Source organism: Schistocerca nitens, chromosome 4 (genome assembly GCF_023898315.1).
Source record: "Schistocerca nitens isolate TAMUIC-IGC-003100 chromosome 4, iqSchNite1.1, whole genome shotgun sequence".
Lineage (NCBI taxonomy): Eukaryota > Metazoa > Arthropoda > Insecta > Orthoptera > Acrididae > Schistocerca > Schistocerca nitens.
In genome coordinates this window covers 196509300-196529072 of record NC_064617.1, presented here as the reverse complement: position 1 = coordinate 196529072, position 19773 = coordinate 196509300, and the positions used below count along the sequence as shown (strand labels likewise).

The window sequence follows — 19773 nt, the reverse complement described above, 5'->3', positions numbered from 1 at the left end:
TTCACTTTCAATCCAATGTGTAACCAGTGATCAGCGGGAGCGAGGATAGCGCTGATAAATACGAAAACTTCGTTAAGTCCAGGTAGAATCTCTCTCGTAAATAGTCGCGTTGGTACTTTTGGCGGATCAGAGTATGCCTTTTTCGTCGTGTGGGTAGCCGCGAATATGAGGGCCAGGTGTCCGAATCCGGGTCGATTCAAACTGTATGTCTCTTCACGAAACGCTTACATGCCGTTAAACACTGATGCGTTCACAATAAACGTAAGGCCGCCTTCACGTCAAGTCTCACTATTTAGTCACGCAGTGCTGAGCGTTCGATGTTGGTTCTAATACCTTTCGTCGGACAAAGAGTACAGATTTCGTCTCAGCATTAAGAAAATGGCAATGATGGTAGATGCATTTTTTATGAGACAGAAGCACCATTCACAATGAATACTCTTGCTCGAGTTCCTGTGGCCAGTACTAGAAGAAGATGAGAAGTGCCTTACATAAATTTTAAGATATCAGTTTTTCATGTGCACCAAAAAATATTTACAAATTTAGTGAACAGCAGTGTTTAGGAGGCAGGGCATCACACCTTCTCGGCTTGCCCTCTTCCGCCTGTTTCTGATTACGGAATAATAAATAAATAATAAATCCTCACCCCTAATAGACAGTGGCTGCTTTACTGTTAGGTATCACACAAAAAAAATTTCCATGAGGTCATTTAATTCTCTTATTTATGCGCATTCTACTGTGCAATACAAAATTAACTATTCTCCTTAGCGATATTGTACGTTCCCTGGAAAAATATTCCTAGGAAAGATATTAATTCCTCTCGGAGCGCGCTGACAAGAGGTAAATTAAATTTTGGCTGAGATCCTCGATACGCTTTGCCATATAACGTCCAAATATTCTCGCTAAACCCGTCCTCTCGTGGGACGTGAAAGGGCACGTGGATTAGGGGCTCGCGACGTCGCAGCATGGAATTCCACGTTCCATTACACAGTAGAGTGTAGAATTAAGAATCTAGGATGCCTGATTTTTGCACCGTGAAGAGGTACGTGGCCAATGAAAAGTGACATCGGTTTACGTAAATAACAGAAAATAGGAGCCGCCATATAGTATGGCATTAAACATGATATCTGGTGAGTTTTCTTTCTCATAAAGTACGTGGAATGAATATAAAGTTGTTTCAAAGCATCACAAAACTTGTCGTTTCAGCTACGATTTCTTATTACAAAAGGACAGGAAACTACGTATGGGTAGTTAACTGCTTCCTATAGCTGATGATTTTGGTGCTCTAACATGTGTGCTACGAACGTACGCAGTTTCAGTGCTACTGCGCTATGAAGATCTATCAAAAGAGCGTCGTTTTGGTAACAATTTACGTAATAAATATCAAAAAATGACATTTGTAGATACAGTCTTTATACGGTGTATACCACAGAAGATTGCTCGATCGCTATGTCGAAGCTGTAGCACAGTTCATAGTGTAGTGAGCTCAAAGTTGTAAAGAGAAAGGTGGCAGGTTCGCCTCCTCCTCCTTTCAAACAATTTTTTTCCCCTTTTGTCTCTGAAAATATTCTGCATCTTTCCTTATTCATTTAATAGAACTATTATTTCAAAAATCGATGTTATTTACTATAAATAATGTATTTTCTGCAATTCTTGTCCTTCCCCCGAGAGTAAACACAAGTTACATACTGGAAGTTTTTGCTATTATGAAATTTTCTGTGCAACATGTATACACCTACACAGGTGTATATCTCTCGGTTTATGAATTGGCTCATGTTTGTATCTTGCCGGTAAATATCTTTCTCGGATCTCGATCTTGAATTCTACGTGAAGAAGTTCTTTATTTCAGAGTGATGGTAGTCAATGCAACGTTAAGAATATGGGTATTGTGCATGCGCAAAGCGACATTAGACACTATACCTTAACTACAGGGATCAGCCAGAACATTATGACCACCATCGATATTATGACCTACCATCGATATAAGCTCGTCCTGGTAACAGCAGCGTCACATGGCAAGGAATGACTGCTAGTCATACACAGGCACGGTGCATGTAGTATGAGTGTGCTGTCCGTCTGTAGAATGGGGACAGCGCGCGATCTATCAGTCTGATGGAGGGCAGATGGTGATGGCCCGGAGGCTCGGCACGAACATTTCGGAGATTGCACGACTTGTTCGAGGAGTGCTGAGCTGAGTGTCTTCAACACGTGGCGAAACCAAGATGAAACCACGCCCAGATGTCATGAGGTTGCTTATTACAGATGTCGGACATCGTTGGCTGGGCAGACTGGTAAAACAGGACGGGCAGCGAACTGTGACAGAACTAACACCAGACTTTAATGCTGGGCAGAGTACAAGGATATCTGAACACACAGTACACTGAACACTCCCAGCGTTCGGCCTCCGCAGCCGACGACCCTTGACCCTTGCGTGTGCCAATGTTAACACCACAACACCGACGTCTACGACTCAAATGGGCACGTGACCATCGGCGCTGGACATTGGTGTAATGGTAGAGTATTGCATGGTTGATGAATCCCGATACCTTCTTCATCATGCCGATGGGAGGGCGCGAATCCATCTTCTTTCAGGGAAGCAGCTCCTTGACACCTGCGCTGTGCCACTAGCGGCGGCTCCATTATGCTCTGAGGAACATTCACGTGGGCATCCAAGTATCCAGTGGAGTTCGTGCAAAGCACCATGACGGCCAAGGAGTAGCTCACTGGTTGCAGACAACGTACATACTTTCATGACAATCATGTTTTCCGACGCAGCGGCGTTTTTCACCGGGATAATGCGTCATGTTATAAAGCCAGGAGCTTGATGGAGTGGTTCTTGGAACACAGTGGAGAGATCCAAATGATGTGCTGGCCCCCAAACTCGCCAGATATAAACTCGATCGAACAAGTAGGGGATGTGATTGAACGTGGTGTCAGAGCTAATCGCCACCATCGCAGGAATTTACGAGATTTGGGTGATTTGTGTGCCGATCAGGTGCCAACTACCTCCAAAGACGTACGCAGGCTTCACTGCTTTCATGCCACGACGCGTCGCCGCTGTTACCCGTGTCAAAGGTGAACATACCAGCTATTATGTAGGCCGAAAATGAGATGAAAATTCAATTCAGTTAATGAATAACTTCTACTCTATGTATCCCAGATCGTTGTACGGCATTATGCAGCGTTCCTCTACCAGCAGTTTTCTGTTCAAGCCATCGACGAGTCCACAATCTTTTTTGCAATTTTCTCCTTTCTTTTTCGACAATCGTTAACATAGTTAACACAGGTATTTTGCTCGCTTCCATTTTCTTAAATATACTGTGTGGTTTCCGAGCGAAATATAGCCGACAACGGCCGCTGGAGAACGCAAATCATGTTAACCAGCTGGCGGCGCTGTCACTCTCGTGAGGTTGGATGTCCCATCCGCGTCCACGTCGACGTCGACGTGAGCTGCTTCGTCCCGTTTGAAGACGGCTTAAGCAAGCCAGGTGAGGCGCGTGGGGGAGTGACCGTGACGTGTGATGTGGAATGAAAGCAGAAAGCAACGCAACTTCCCGGAAATTGAGAATGAAAATAGAAAGTAATGCCACTTCCCCTGGAAACTGTCACTTCAGTGAAATGCAAAAGAAGGAATAATACCAACAAAACTTTCCTTCAAAAAAGCCAATTTTCGGAACGATTTATCTCTTGTGACACTGTAGTCTTGTCCCTTCGTACATCACCTGAAAGATAATTCCAGCACTACAAGGTCAATGCATGAGAAGTCTCGCAAGACTTGAGAGGTCCTGATATTCAGCTCTTCAGTGAATAGCGCCTGAAGTACCATAACAGCTGTTCGTTTCATCACCCATTCCCGTCAGTCATATATCTATCTATATACGAATCCCACTCCAGCTATGCCGGGTCTGGGTGCTGACGACTCCTCCCCATTTGGGCTCAATGGCTCTGAGCACTATGGGACTTAACATCTATGGTCATCAGTCCCCTAGAACTTAGAACTACTTAAACCTAACTAACCTAAGGACAACACACAACACCCAGTCATCACGAGGCAGAGAAAATCCCTGACCCCGCCGGGAATCGAACCCGGGAACCCGGGCGTGGGAAGCGAGAACGCTACCGCACGATCACGAGCTGCGGACCCTCCCCATTTGGCTCGGTCCTCCCACCACTTTTCTTCCTCCACTTGCTGCCAGGTCACACCTCTCCTTTCTACAGATATTCTCACTCCCATTTTCCACCGTGTTCTTGGGCGCCCTCTAGGTCTCTTCCCATCCATCTTCCATAATTTTGGGGAGTCTCTGCCCATGCATCCTCTTAACATGCCCATACCATCTTAATCTCTTTTTTTTCCAATTTCTTCTCTCATACTTTCTCGTTTAAGGTCATTTCTAATCTCTACATTCCTTACTCTGTCCATTCTTGCTTTTCCCTTAACTGCTCTGAGAAGTTTCATTTCCCCTGCTTGCAGTCTGCTCCAGTCAGTTTCCGTCATTGTCCATGTTTCTCCACCATAGGTGACAATAGGGAAGTAATAATTCTTATACATAAGGAGTTTTGCTTTTTCTGAAACTTCCTTATTCCAAATGAGGTGTTTTATTGTTTGGTAGAAACTGCCTCCCTTCTGTAACCTCCTATTAATTTCGTTAGTTATTCTTCCATCCCTAGATATTTCACTCCCTACATAAGTGAAACTTTCTACCACTTTGAGGGGTTCTCCGTTCAAGGTAATATTTCCGTTGATCCCTTTCTCTCTTCCAAATACCATTACTTCACTCTTATCTTTATTATTAATCCATACCTTTTCATTATTTCCTTCCACACATCAAGCTGTAACTTGGTTCAAATGGCTCTGAGCACTATGGGACTTAACATTTATGGTCATCAGTCCCCTAGAACTTAGAACTACTTAAACCTAACTAACCTAAGGACATCACACAACACCCAGTCATCAGGAGGCAGAGAAAATCCCAAAACTGTAACTGTACATCTACCTCGTTATCACCCCATATTACCATATCATCTGCAAAAATCATCTTTTTGTCTTTTTCTTTTACTACACTCCTGGAAATTGAAATAAGAACACCGTGAATTCATTGTCCCAGGAAGGGGAAACTTTATTGACACATTCCTGGGGTCAGATACATCACATGATCACACTGACAGAACCACAGGCACATAGACACAGGCAACAGAGCATGCACAATGTCGGCACTAGTACAGTGTATATCCACCTTTCGCAGCAATGCAGGCTGCTATTCTCCCATGGAGACGATCGTAGAGATGCTGGATGTAGTCCTGTGGAACGGCTTGCCATGCCATTTCCACCTGGCGCCTCAGTTGGACCAGCGTTCGTGCTGGACGTGCAGACCGCGTGAGACGACGCTTCATCCAGTCCCAAACATGCTCAATGGGGGACAGATCCGGAGATCTTGCTGGCCAGGGTAGTTGACTTACACCTTCTAGAGCACGTTGGGTGGCACGGGATACATGCGGACGTGCATTGTCCTGTTGGAACAGCAAGTTCCCTTGCCGGTCTAGGAATGGTAGAACGATGGGTTCGATGACGGTTTGGATGTACCGTGCACTATTCAGTGTCCCCTCGACGATCACCAGTGGTGTACGGCCAGTGTAGGAGATCGCTCCCCACACCATGATGCCGGGTGTTGGCCCTGTGTGCCTCGGTCGTATGCAGTCCTGATTGTGGCGCTCACCTGCACGGCGCCAAACACGCATACGACCATCATTGGCACCAAGGCAGAAGCGACTCTCATCGCTGAAGACGACACGTCTCCATTCGTCCCTCCATTCACGCCTGTCGCGACACCACTGGAGGCGGGCTGCACGATGTTGGGGCGTGAGCGGAAGACGGCCTAACGGTGTGCGGGACCGTAGCCCAGCTTCATGGAGACGGTTGCGAATGGTCCTCGCCGATATCCCAGGAGCAGCAGTGTCCCTAATTTGCTGGGAAGTGGCGGTGCGGTCCCCTACGGCACTGTGTAGGATCCTACGGTCTTGGCGTGCATCCGTGCGTCGCTGCGGTCCGGTCCCAGGTCGACGGGCACGTGCACCTTCCGCCGACCACTGGCGACAACATCGATGTACTGTGGAGACCTCACGCCCCACGTGTTGAGCAATTCGGCGGTACGTCCACCCGGCCTCCCGCATGCCCACTATACGCCCTCGCTCAAAGTCCGTCAACTGCACATACGGTTCACGTCCACGCTGTCGCGGCATGCTACCAGTGTTAAAGACTGCGATGAAGCTCCGTATGCCACGGCAAACTGGCTGACACTGACGGCGGCGGTGCACAAATGCTGCGCAGCTAGCGCCATTCGACGGCCAACACCGCGGTTCCTGGTGTGTCCGCTGTGCCGTGCGTGTGATCACGGCCCTCTCGCAGTGTCCGGAGCAAGTATGGTGGGTCTGACACACCGGTGTCAATGTGTTCTTTTTTCCATTTCCAGGAGTGTATATCTTTAACTGCCCTATTCATTCTCTCCATCACAACATTAAAAAGTGCAGGAGATAGAATACTTCCTTGCTTAAGTCCTTGTCTTATTTCGAAGTATTCAGAGTTCCTCAGTGATGTTTTATTTCTACAATTGTGTCCTCTGTACATTATTACATCAATGTATCCATCTTCTATATCTATCTTCTTCATTTCTTCCCAGTCTTTCCCTTTTAGCTGAGTCATATGCCTTTTCTATGTCTATAGAAACCATTATCATCCTTTTGTTATACTCCCAACTTTTTTCCATCAGTTGACGGATAGAAAATATCAGGTCATATAATCTGTCCTAAATTTACGCGAGATTGCAATGTGCAGCACGTGTAAGTAATTCCCTTTACACTTCAGAGGTAGTGTATTGACAAGTAAAACTTGCTCAAATCGGCACGTGTATAATTCGGAATTATGTCCAAACCGAACAAGTATTTCAGTGCGACGCATTCAGTGCACTTTTGTATACTGATTACTGATTTTTTTCTATAAAGCGGGACGTGCCTAACGCGGAAACTGGAAGCAAATCTTGGAACATACTTAATAATTCATTGTGTATACGGCAAGAGCCTATACAATACTACTGTATTACAATTCATTAGTTATTTAGGACTCTGCAAGGACGTTACTTTCAACACCTCTGTTAAGCGGCGCAAAACCAAAGAAAGAGGTCAAACGCACCGCGGCGCTGCTGGTATGGACCTAAAACCGCGCCGCTCTATGCAACAGCGAATAAGTTACGCTCAGTGTCGGTACAGTACATCAAAGGAAACGGTTCGTTTGTCAGCGCTCTGATTGTCGGCTTTCTCGATTTCCTCATTATTAACGTCCGCCGGCGCATACAGGAGCATTGTTGCGCATCTACCAACACACTGCTGCAATGTGCGCAGTGGAAGAGGTGGGTATTAACAAGTTTGTTTGCGTGGTTATTGTTCCGTTAAACAATTGTTTTACCTGGAAAGCTTCAACTTTTGTAGTCCTATCTTCCTCAGTTGCATATAATATTACGGTATATTGATAATTTTTACTTATAATTTACATTTTACTTATATCGATAATTTTTACTAAAAATGTGTTTTATTCAGTGACTAATAGCATTTTAGGAGGTACAGTAACATGATGTCGAACAAACGGTATGTGTCAACACTTAACGAAGAGATTAATGTAATCGAGGCGCGTGAGAAAGATAAACTCTCTGTACACGAAATAATGTTGCGTTTTAAATGCGGTAAGACACACATTTATGAGACTTTAACCCTCGAGCGGCGCACTGTTGTAAAAAATCAACAGCAGCAGTTTTTATGTCTAATCGACGCCTTAACCTTGAGCTATTGCGCCATTGCTGCCATGTATTCCATCGTTTCGTTTTCTCGACAATGTTAAAGTGACTTAAGTTCATTTTGTTAGCTTTCTCATTTTGTTTTTAGAATTGTAAAAAACGACGTGTCGAATGTTGAAAAAGTACAACGCGCGCCTGCTGGTGTGACAGTTGCAAGCTCTGTCCAGCAGTGTCCAGAGGAAAGTGAGCTAAAATGTTAACTATACTTGCTCGTTGTTTTTTTTTTTTAGTTTTTATATATGCACATTAAACGTTACTTTGGTTACGCTGACATCTGAATGTACTAATTCATTTCACTTCTTTCGAAGAAGGTGATGATAAAGTCCATCCAGATTTTTCAGACTTGGAGGAAAGTAAAGTAGATTTCAGTGATGAAAACATTGAATGAGACCATGGCAGTGAATCTGAACTTGAAGGTGAGGATGGTGATGATCCCGATGAGGCAGCCGATGTACGAGGTTTCTTTATTGAAAAGATTAACTTTCAAGTTGGTGTAAAAGCGAGTGTGTCAATACATCAAAAACCAGCAGAAAAAAAATTGTGCAAATTCCACCAGATCCGAAGAGAAAGGTGATGGGTATAACTGATGAAGTTGGTACTTTTTTGAAAGTCATTGACCTAAACTTTGCCGGCCGCAGTGACCGAGCAGTTCTGGCACGTTTCTTGGTAGAGGAGGTTTAAACACACATGTTTCACATGTTGTTGTTGTTGTTGTGGTCTTCAGTTCTGAGACTGGTTTGATGCAGCTCTCCATGCTACTCTATCCTGTGCAAGCTTCTTCATCTCCCAGTACCTACTGCAACCTACATCCTTCTGAATCTGCTTAGTGTATTCATCTCTTGGTCTCCCTCTACGATTTTTACCCTCCACGCTGCCCTCCAATGCTAAATTTGTGATCCCTTGATGCCTCAGAATATGCCCTACCAACCTATCCCCTCTTCTAGTCAAGTTGTGCCACAAACTTCTCCTCTCCCCAATCCAATTCAATACTTCCTCATTAGTTACGTGATCTGCCCATCTAATCTTCAGCATTCTTCTGTAGCACCACATTTCGAAAGCTTCTATTCTCTTCTTGTCCAAGCTATTTATCGTCCATGTTTCACTTCCATACATGGCTACACTCCATACAAATACTTTCAGAAACGACTCGCGGTCACTTAAACCTATACTCAAAGTTATCAAATTTCTCTTCTTCAGAAATGCTTTCCTTGCCATTGCCAGTCTACATTTTATATCCTCTCTACTTCGACCATCATCAGTTATTTTACTCCCTAAATAGCAAAACTCCTTTACTACTTTAAGCGTCTCATTTCCTAATCTAATCCCCTCAGCATCACCCGATTTAATTTGACTACATTCCATTATCCTCGTTTTGCTTTTGTTGATGTTCATCTTATATCCTCCTTTCAAGACACTGTCCATTCCGTTCAACTGCTCTTCCAAGTCCTTTGCTGCCTCTGACAGAATTACAATGTCATCGGCGAACCTCAAAGTTTTTACTTCTTCTCCATGAATTTTAATACCTACTCCGAATTTTTCTTTTGTTTCCTTTACTGCTTGCTCAATATACAGATTGAATAACATCGGGGAGAGGCTACAACCCTGTCTCACTCCTTTCCCAACCACTGCTTCCCTTTCATGTCCCTCGACTCTTATAACTGCCATCTGGTTTCTGTACAAATTGTAAATAGCTTTTCGCTCCTTGTATTTTACCCCTGCCACCTTCAGAATTTGAAAGAGAGTATTCCAGTTAACGTTGTCAAAAGCTTTCTCTAAGTCTACAAATGCTAGAAACGTAGGTTTGCCTTTCCTTAATCTTTCTTCTAAGATAAGTCGTAAGGTTAGTATTGCCTCACGTGTTCCAACATTTCTATGGAATCCAAACTGATCTTCCCCGAGGTCCGCTTCTACCAGGTTATTTCGCCTGTCTCATATATCTTGCTCACCAGATGGTAGAGTTTTGTCAGGACTGGCTCTCCCAAGGCCATCAGTAGTTCTAATGGAATGTTGTCTACTCCCGGGGCCTTGTTTCGACTCAGGTCTTTCAGTGCTCTGTCAAACTCTTCACGCAGTATCGTATCTCCCATTCCATCTTCATCTACATCCTCTTCCATTTCGATAATATTGTCCTCAAGTACATCGCCCTTGTATAAACCCTCTATATACTCCTTCCACCTTTCTGCCTTCCCTTCTTTGCTTAGAACTGGGTTGCCATCTGAGCTCTTGATATTCATACAAGTGGTTCTCTTCTCTCCAAAGGTCTCTTTAATTTTCCTGTAGGCAGTATCTATCTTACCCCTAGTGAGACAAGCCTCTACATCCTTAAATTTGTCCTCTAGCCATTCCTGCTTAGCCATTTTGCACTTTCTGTCGATCTCATTTTTGAGACGTTTGTATTCCCTTTTGCTTGCTTCATTTACTGCATTTTTATATTTTCTCCTTTCATCAATTAAATTCAATATTTCTTCTGTTACCCAAGGATTTCTATTAGCCCTCGTCTTTTTACCTATTTGATCCTCTGCTGCCTTCACTACTTCATCCCTCAGAGCTACCCATTCTTCTTCTACTGTATTTCTTTCCCCCATTCCTGTCAATTGTTCCCTTATGCTCTCCCTGAAACTCTCTACAACCTCTGGTTCTTGCAGTTTATCCAGGTCTCATCTCCTTAAATTCCCACCTTTTTGCAGTTTCTTCAGTTTCAATCTGCAGTTCATAACCAATAGATTGTGGTCAGAATCCACATCTGCCCCTGGAAATGTCTTACAATTTAAAAACTGGTTCCTAAATCTCGGTCTTACCATTATATAATCTATCTGATACCTATTAGTATGTCCAGGATTCTTCCAGGTATACAACCTTCTTTTATGATTCTTGTACCAAGTGTTAGCTATGATTAAGTTATGCTCTGTGCAAAATTCTACAAGGCGGCTTCCTCTTTCATTTCTTCCCCCCAATCCATATTCACCTACTATGTTTCCTTCTCTCCCTTTTCCTACTGACGAATTCCAGTCACCCATGACTATTAAATTTTCGTCTCCCTTCAGTACCTGAATAATTTCTTTTATGTCGTCATACATTTCATCAATTTCTTCATCATCTGCAGAGCTAGTTGGCATATAAACTTGTACTACTGTAGTAGGCATGGGCTTTGTGCCTATCTTGGCCACAATAATGCGTTCACTATGCTGTTTGTAGTAGCTAACCCGCACTCCTATTTTTTATTCATTATTAAACCTACTCCTGCATTACCCCTATTTGATTTTGTATTTATAACCCTGTAATCACCTGACCAAAAGTCTTGTTCCTCCTGCCACCGAACTTCACTAATTCCCACTATATCTAACTTTAACCTATCCATTTCCCTTTTTAAATTTTCTAACCTACCTGCCCGATTAAGGGATCTGACATTCCACCCTCCGATCCGTAGAACGCCAGTTTTCTCTCTCCTGATAACGACGTCCTCGAGTAGTCCCCGCCCGGAGATCCGAATGGGGGACTATTTTACCTCCGGAATATTTTACCCAAGAGGACGCCATCATCATTTAATCATACAGTAAAGCTGCATGTCCTCGGGAAAAATTACGGCTGTAGTTTCCCCTTGCTTTCAGCCGTTCGCAGTACCAGCACAGCAAGGCCGTTTTGGTTAATGTTACAAGGCCAGATCAGTCAATCATCCAGACTGTTGCCCCTGCAACTACTGAAAAGGCTGCTGCCCCTCTTCAGGAACCACATGTTTGTCTGGCCTCTCAACAGATACCCCTCCGTTGTGGTTGCATCTACGGTACGGCCATCTGTATCGCTGAGGCACGCAAGCCTCCCCACCAACGGCAAGGTCCATGGTTCATGGGGGAAGATCTTTCACATAACCCCACAGAAAGAAATCGCATGGGGTTAAGTAGGGAGAGCGTGGAGGCCTTGACATGAATTGCTGATCATGATCTCCACCACGACCGATCCATCGGTTTTCCAATCTCCTGTTTAAGAAATGCCGAACATCATGATGTAGTGCAGTGGAGCACCATCCTGTTGAAAGATGAAGTCGGCGCTGTCGGTCTCCAGTTGTGGCATGAGCCAATTTTCCAGCATGTCCAGATACACGTGTCCTGTAACGTTTTTTTCGCAGAAGAAAAAGGGGCCATAAACTTTAAACCGTGAGATTGCACAAAACACGTTAACTTTTGGTGAATTGCGAATTTGCTGCGCAAATGCGTGAGGATTCTCTACCGCCCAGATTCGGACATTGTGTCTGTTCACTTAACCATTAAGAAAAAATGTTGCTTCATCACTGAAAACAAGTTTCGCACTGAACGCATCCTCTTCCATGAGCTGTTGCAACCGCGCCGATAATTCAAAGCGTTTGACTTTGTCATCGGGTGTCAGGGCTTGTAGCAATTGTAAACGGTATGGCTTCTGCTTTAGCCTTTTCCGTAAGATTTTCCAAACCGTCGGCTGTGGTACGGTTAGCTCCCTGCTTGCTTTATTCGTCGACTTCCGCGGGCTACGCGTAAAACTTGCCCGCACGCGTTCAACCGTTTCTTCGCTCGCTGCAGGCCGACCCGTTGATTTCCCCTTACAGAGGCATCCAGAAGCTTTAAACTGCGCATACCATCGCCGAATGGAGTTAGCAGTTGGTGGATCTTTGTTGAACTTCGTCCTGAAGTGTCGTTGCACTGTTATGACTGACTGAAGTGAGTGCATTTCAAGCACGACATACGCTTTCTCGGCTCCTGTCGCCATTTTGTCTCACTGCGCTCTCGAGCGCTGTGGCGGCAGAAACCTGAAGTGCGACTTCAGCCGAACAAAACTTTATGAGTTTTTCTACGTATCTGAAGTGTGTCGTGACTATATGTCAATGAGTGGAGCTACAGTGAATTTATGAAATCGCTTCAATCATTTGTAATAGCCCTGTATATAAATAAACAGCGAGACACACATTAATTATCGCACTAAAGAGGTAATAAAGTGACGGAATGATGGTTGTTTTCGGGATTGTTTTGAAGATGAAGAAGAAAATGCCACCATGCTAATGTACTGGAACTCTGGGCAGGAGACGGAACAGGAATGCTACTGCTTAGGACTGCAATGAGTTACAATAGGTTTCTGTTTTTTCTAAGCTGTATGCTCCTGTATGACAGGAGAGAATCTGATAAGTTGGTTGCAAATCGTACAGTATCGGATCCTTTTGCTGTTAACTGTCGATGTTCTTACAGTATGGTGAATTCACCCCTACGGCGATCACTGTAGAGGGATTTAGCACATACCCAGCAAACCAGCTAAATATGGGACAAAAATGTTTGCTCTATATGATGGAAAAACATTTTATTGCAGGTTTATTGCGGCATGCAACTGAAGGACAATATTGGGTATCTAATGCTCCTGGGGACATAGTGAAGAGACATATGGTGCCTTTAGAAACCTGTAACAGGAACTTTAAAACTGACAATTAGCACACAAGCTAACTCCTTTCTGAATATTTGCTGCAGAAGAATATTACTTGCATTGGTACAATAACGAACAGACGGGAAATTCTTCCAGAATTTTTCCCAAACAAAACAAAAGAAATTGGAAGTGCAATGTTTGGTTTCAGTAGGATAAGACCTGAGTTTCATATGTTCCTTGTAAAAACTGTGCTACCATACTTCAGTCTGCTGTGCATGTCATGGCGACAGTGGATGAAGAAACACACAAACCTGAAATCATAACTGAGTACAACATGACAAAAGGTGGGGTTGACGTTGTAGCTAAAATGTGTGGCTGATACTCCATTTCAAGGATTACAAGGTGATGGCCATTGGCTACTTTTTCATTTTCTGAACATTACCGGAATTAATTCACAAACAAATCGTCTGTGAAAGGTGTTATGAAAGTGAACATATGTCAGAAAAATTGGCTAAATATTTAAAGAACTAAATGAGCAAAAGGTTTAATTATAAATGTTGAAGATAGCGAATATGAACTGCTTTCTTCAATAAATATAATTGTTTAAGAAAAGTTTGTTTTTACTGACAAATGACTATGTTGCAAATTTCACAACGCGCGCCTGCTCGTGTGACAACAGTAGGCGCGCCTGCCGGAGGGTTAAGAAACAGAGGCTCTGAAAGTCGCTAAAGAGCTTGGAATTACGGAGTTACAGGCATCCGCAGGATGGCTGGATAGCTTCAGGGCTAGGCACAACATAGTGTGGAATGAAGTGTGTGGGGAAGTTAAGAGTGTGCAGGAAAGTGTAGCAACAGAATGGAAGACAATACTGTCCAACTTAATTGTGAATTATGACCCGAAAGACGTGTTCAATGCCGATGAAACGGGACTGTTTTATCGCATGCTGGCTTCAATGTCGCTAGCAATTGGAGGTGAAAATTGCACCGGCGGAAAAATGTCCAAGGAAAGACTCACTGTACGGTTGCGTGGAAACATGTTAGGTGAAATGATGAAGCCTTGGAAGGACGGCAAAACTGCGTTGTTTCAAAAACATAGACATCAGTAAGCTTCCAGTCAAAGGGCGAAGCAATAAAAAGGCGTGGATGGGGAGTGGTCTTGTGGAAGAATGGGGCCCTCTCAATGCCAAAATGAAAAAAAGGAAATCGCCAAGTTCTTCTTGAAGAAGCCGAAAGTGCGTTTGCTTTTGGACGCTTAGTTTCTGTCCTGGATGCAGTAAATTGAAATGGCTTGGCAGTAAAGGAAATAAAACCCGAAACTGTCACTAAGTGCTTCAACAAAGCGGTGTTTGGGGGTCAAGAACGAGATGCTTCTGTGGTCATCGACGTTCAAGAAAAGGCAGCAGCAACTGCTGAATTAATGAAAACGCGAAACATTTTATGTAGTGCATATGATTACATTCGAAGTGATGACTTCCTGTCAACTCACTCCACTTTCACTTCAGCAACAGATTTAATAGAAATCCGCAACACAGAGGATGATTATGAAGAACAAAGGAAGAAGAAGAGGAGCAAAATTATGTCCCTAGAAAAATTAATACGCCCGAAGAAGTCACTGCATGCGTAAACGATGTTATGCAATTTGCAGCACACACAAAGTTCTCCCGACTTGTTGGAACTATTGTATGGTGCAAAAAATTGCCTAGAAAAAACAATTTTGAACAGGAAATTAAACCCAGTTTCCCTCCTTGATATTTGGCGAAAAAAGTGAAACGCAAAGCAAATAAACATGGGGATAATACGTGTGTACATACAACAATACACGAATTTAAAGTTCGAGTAAAAATATAGAAATGCCGTGTTATTTATCAATTAGTGTAGTAGTCCAGTGTTCTATTGGCCAATATACAGTAAATGAACGTCTACTGTGCTGGAGTGAAGGTATGTAAATACAGTATACGCACATTAAAATTTTTTACTGTACTTCTGTACATGATACTTGACAAATTTTACGTAGCCCAGTGAGTTTGGAAAACTATTTTAGCCCCAAGCAATTCCGTTTTCAGCAAGTTTTACTGTACCATCTGTTATCAAATGTAGGCGTGATGCTTATTCGCGCCCTACCTGGGCTACGTTGCAAGACTGCGATCGGAGACATGGCAACAGTGACTGTTTCATGATCACAATGCACTAAGCAGCAAACATGCAGTCCGCGACTGGGGTTTTGAATAAAAGGACGACAAAACGTACACATGCAAGAATAATTCAGTTTCCTCCTCCAGTGACAACAGGCAATGTATAGACGCCCGTGTGAAGACTAGCATCAACTTTGCAAGAACGAGCGAGAATCAAATATAGCCGACGTTATTCCTTATTTCTTAATTCGGCCACTGCATATGTATTCAGTTTTCGTAGTCCAACATACATTTCAACGTTTTTCCCTGTAAGATCTAGGATACAAGGTTTTGTAGAATGCTCGTACCAATGGAGCAACCATTCTTAGCTTCTTGCTAACAGTCGTTGACCATAGATAAAGTTCGCCACCTAATATATTTTTGTCATAAGCCATTCGCTAATACAGTGCTAATGTATTAATATCGATTTTGAGCTTCGCTAAAATCAAAGAACAAACATCTCACATGATATTTTCTGGTGACTCAAAAACTTCTTAAGTGAGCATGCTCAGCGACAGATAGAAATATTTCATGCTCTTCTGAAACGATCACACAAAGCCAGTGGCTATGTCAATATCAAAACAGAGATAAGTGGTCCCGAGAACACTGCGGTGCACTGAACGCTGTTAACTTGACAAATTATCACGAAGACGATTACTGTCGTCTAGCAGACTGCTTCTAAACTGCTGCCAAATATTTAGGCGCAACGGAGAGAATAAGAAACATTAACTCGTGTGAACAATGCAATCTTTCATTACGCTCCGATGTCCCATTCATTTAGTAACGACACACAGATAAATAACGAGGCCTAAGAACCCATACCGCCTTAAGTCATTCCAACACGCGCATGGTTTTCCGAATCTGCGTGAATAAAGCGGGAGATACAATGATATGAAGCCGACATTTACACAATGAGGTGACAAATATATATATGAGTTGTACTGCTTAGCTAAAAGGCGACGGTCAATCAGCGACGTGCGCGAGGATGAAGGTAAGTTTTTCGGGTAAGCGAACGTGTCTGATTGTGTGTATTAGTGCGGTTTCGTCCAGGAACTTTCGACAGGGTCCGCCACTCATTTCTTCAACGATGTCAACTTTTGTAGCAATGTTGGAAGTAATTTAGAGACTTTGCTGTAAAATTCTGATTTGCGGGACATAAAACAGGGTTTAAAATTGAATTGCTACTTTCTTCTTCATGACTGTCTTAGTTCACACTGACCTATCTATTATACTTGTAATGAAAGTAATTTCATGCTCTATGTACACTGGCAATAATCGAAAATTCGTCCTCTAGATTCCATTATTAATAATGTGGCACCTTACAGCACAACATGTTGACTATCTTACTGCAGTGTTGTTCCTGCAGTACATCTGGCAATATCTTAACAAATTAATAGCAACATTGTACTTTTGGCGTAGTTGTTTTAAAGTCTAAGCTTTGCTCAGTAAACGTCAGGAGAAAATTTCCGTCTAACGTAACCAGCCATGGATAGGAATTTGACTGTTCATTTGTAACCATTATCTTCAGTTAACTTAACCAACTGCTCTCTTTAGTATAACAGGTAGTAAGCTGGGGCAAGCTAGGTTAAATGCTGACACTTCCGTGCACACGTCGCTAGATGATGTCGCCTTATGGCCAGAGCAGCTTCACAATGCATTTCCGATCTATGGTTACCTCGAAAATACTGCCCACATTGTATGTTGAGAAACATAACATATTTCGTAAGATCTGCACTGTTGCTATAGGTTAATCCGTGCAACATCACATATGGAGCATCGGAAGGGAACCAAATATGAAATGAACGAAACTGGAGCATGAACAGCATCCCGGAGTTCCTCGCACCTCACAGTCATCGGTATGATGATCATGTTGCCGCTACTTTGCCACTAATGTAAGAGTGGATAGTCAGCCTTTCCGCTAAACTCGAAAATCTTCATTTTAAAATATTTGGGTGGAATCTAGTGTTGGTGTTAAGAATATGAGGAGAACCACATCTCTATTTCATAAAAGATCTGGCATAAAACGAGGAATCTCGTGTTTTCTGACAGTCTGTCTTCGTGACAACCTGTGCTGATACCGTCAATCGACAGAATGTTTATTTTACTGTTTAAGCTCGTTTAACAGAAAAATTGAGACTTGGGAACAGAAAATGCATTGCATACAAAAGGAACCAGCCAAATCTGGCGTTCCAAAAGGATTAAAAGTCTAAGCGCTTTCTCCATACTGAAAGTACTTGACATCAAGTAACTCTCTCCTTTCTCCGTAATCGAAGCGCAGTCTGAAACGCAGGCGACAAACACGAGAAGTGACGTCATGTCTGAGTCAGCGCTATGGGTCAAGGCCCAAACTGTCGTGTTCTATGAACACAGGTTACACAAGGTGAAAAGCTTCCTGCTTCCTGGAAAAAAAAAAGCACCAGACACAAAGTGCTAAGGGCGCCTAATGCTGCGGCGATTATAGAGTTACATACAACTTACTGATTGCGTTTGGTTTTTTATGCCTCCTAAAGAGGAAATTCTTCGAGACATTTGTAACTTTTTAACTGTATAGTGAATCTAATTTTCAGCAACTGCACATATTATGTTACTTGCTTGAGCGGTTGTAAGGAATAATAATAAAAACGCCATCTTCCGAAATAGATTTTCTTGTAGGAGAACGACGTAACGTAGAACGGACACCTAACAACATAAAACTTACACAAAATAATCAGTTCAGCCGTAAAGAGAAATGAAATTCTGTGTGTCCCGTGGTGTAGAACAGCACTTACGCACAATAACCCAGAAGCCACACAGTCGTTAGCGGGGAGAAGTTGTCGCGCTTCTAACAAGCATTGCGTGCGTGTTGCAACACGCTTCGCTTCAAGTCGACCTATACGTTGGCATTATATATTCGTGCTTGTTTCCTTTCCGAAGTTATTCCATTATTTTGGGACACGTAATGAGGGGCATTAGCTGTTCCTGGATTCTCAGTTGCTTCCAGTGACAGAGTCCCGTGATCTTTGCTGCGCCTCTTTTCGTAACATGCTTTTTGTAGAGTACACGATGTGTGAATTTAGTGTAACATGTTAAAACTATGTACCACATCTGGAGTGGTGTATAATGTAATATTCTACCAGTCGCATTTTCCGAGCACCCTTCACAGACAGATTCTGAAATTTCTGCTTGTCAGAGGTTTTCTTTTACTGCTTCCAAACTCCGCAGACAGCCTACCATAACGCTCAACTGTCCTGAACGATCCACGGAGAACTGTACGAATTATTATTGTGCAGTATCATACGAAAATCTAAACAATTAAAAATGTTGTCGGAGAGGTGTTGTTGGATGTGCATAAAACATTAGGATATCACATTTAAGCCTACATTAAAAGGAATACATAATTATGCAAGATATCCCATAATCTGTAGCATCGCAGCAGCGAAAGCAATTAAATAGAGTTCTGGAGAGCTGTCTGCTGATAATTCACAATCAACGACGCCAATTCGGCTCCAATTCAAGCACACGATAACAGTTCTAGGTCAGACATGGAGTGCTCAGCCGGTATCAGTTACGATCCAAGTGCGATACCAGCCTCCACACGTTGTACTAGGCACAAATAGACAATTTTCAGTTGAGATTAGAACATTGTTAAAATGTAATATCTAACCATAGTTATCAAAGAAAATCAAATATCATTCACAATAAAACCTACTGCCTTCTTAACATTACGAGATGCACTTGCTGTCTCTTTTTATACCACCCCATTGTCACAGTTGCTGTCCATTCCTCAGATTTCAAATTGCAATATGGATGCTTTCATGAAAACCTTATGGTAACTTGGAAGTCTAAATATTTAGTTTTTCTTTTCTGGGTGATCTTAGATGTCCATTTTCGTTTATTTCTTTTAGTACACGCTCAGCGTAATTCTTTCCGTGTAGGATGGCTCAAATGGCTCTGAGCACTATGGGACTTAACATTTGAGGTCATCAGTCCCCTAGAACTTAGAACTACTTAAACCTAACTAACCTAAGGACATCACACACATACATGCCCGAGGCAGGATTCGAACCTGCGACCGTAGCGGTCGCGCGGTTCCAGACTGAAGCGCCTAGAACCGCTCAGCCACAGCGGCCGGCCCGTGTAGGATGTATTTGTCTTATTTCGATATCATATTTCTTCGCTTTTAATTTAATCTTCGTCCACCGTTCACAATACTATCTTATAACACACTAAATAAACGTACTGACATAATTTTTTCCCGACTATTGTGGTAAGATACGCCTCCGAAGCTGTGCGGTAGGCGTGTCTTTAACTGTATGCAGATGACCCGAGTTCAGCTCCCGGTACTTCCAGGGATTTTTCCTTGGGAGGAGGACTGAAACGAAGTGCACTCAGCCTCGTGTGGCCAAT

The 19773-nt window shown here is 43.1% G+C and overlaps 1 protein-coding gene across 2 annotated transcripts in view; it reads right to left on the bottom strand.

Annotated features, from left to right (window-relative positions):
- Positions 1-19773, bottom strand: part of LOC126253247 (uncharacterized protein K02A2.6-like) — a 307108-nt gene that overhangs the window by 187228 nt on the left and 100107 nt on the right. The gene's annotated exons all lie outside the window — the stretch shown is intronic.